This window comes from Octopus bimaculoides, chromosome 4 (assembly GCF_001194135.2).
Source record: "Octopus bimaculoides isolate UCB-OBI-ISO-001 chromosome 4, ASM119413v2, whole genome shotgun sequence".
Classification (NCBI taxonomy): Eukaryota; Metazoa; Mollusca; class Cephalopoda; order Octopoda; family Octopodidae; genus Octopus; species Octopus bimaculoides.
The window spans coordinates 95,614,402-95,615,946 of record NC_068984.1 but is presented as its reverse complement, the minus strand read 5'-3'; positions in this window follow the sequence as shown (position 1 = coordinate 95,615,946).

Here is a 1,545-nt window from a genome sequence, read left to right as displayed (position 1 = left end):
TATATATATATATATATATATTTCAGGTTGAGAATCAGAATGTATTGTTACGAATTACAGGTTGGGGCTGACATTTTCCCCCTCTCCCACGCACATACATATACATCCATATGGCCATACATACACATATACATAGATACGTACATGCATGCAAGCATGCATATATTACGTTACATTTCGAATGTTGTTCTTTGCAACTCAAGAGCAAGGATAACAACAAAAATAACTAATGAACAAAAGAAGCTATGAAATTCTTAGAATCCTGAGATGTGACCGAAATGTCGTTTGTGTCTGCCTCATTTCTCTGAAAGGTATTAGACACATGATCAGTAGCTGTCCAAAAATATCGTATTTCTAAAACAATATAAAATGACATTTGTAGGAAAGCCCGACCTGGGAGTCCATCTTTATTGAACACATAATTATCGTCACAAAGAATATTTGTGATGGGGATAGAGGTCTGACTCATTTTATTGCGATGCATTTTAGATGATTGTCACTTATGTGAACAATTTGAAGCTTTGAGAAAGAAATGAGGAACTGATTTATTGGTCTTGGAAACGGTTTAAAGCAACAAAGAGCAGGATTGTGTCTGTCAGGAACGGTATGATGGGGGTAAAACAATTTCAAGTAAAAAGGAGAGGATTTCCCCTGTGTTTCGGAACAAAGAGTGAAAAGTCTGAGACTTACGAGCCAAGAATGACAAGAATGAGAAAGTGCAAGTTTAAACAAATTGATAGAATATTGATCCATTGAAAAGTAAAAGCTTTGGTGTCGTCATTTTGGGTTGCTACAAGTTGTAGCAGCTGCCTGTGTATTCATCAGTTATGATGATGAATGTTTACTGCAGGGGTGCCAGGAATGTTGTCTAATGTAGCTGTTATGGTCGTCCGGTGGTCGAAGAAGTTAAAATAAGCAAATGTGTCTGGTTATGTTGAGGGAGTCTTGGGGTGCAATTGTTGCCAAATGAGGTCTGGAAGATGTTACACGTCAAAAATGCCATCAAGTTACTACATCCCATTGCAGCATTATGTCGCTAAAATAATATTCACGAAAGAAAAAATCATGTATATAGTCAGTGAGAAGGAGAATATTTATGAACGACTACTTCGAAGTGTTCCGATTCTCTGTTTTGATTATAATTTCACATTTAGGCCAATAGTTATTGGTGCACTTGGCTATGCAAATAAATGCTTAGGTAACATCCTGAAAAGGCTAGGAATTGCAGGGAAAAGAAAAAAATGATCGTAAGCGGAACAGTAAACATTTACCTAAAATTCTACATATGGCACCAATGAATTTTGTTAACATGCTTCTTCGTTACAAAATTCAACTTCTTTGTATGGACAATTCAAATAATTAAAAAGAGAGAAAAGCATACATACACACATTTACAACATACGTAGACACGCCACACACACATGCACACAAATACGAACACACGCACGCACGAACACACACACACATACACATACACACACATAGATATATATACATGCATACATACATACGTGTATATATATATATATATATATATATATATAT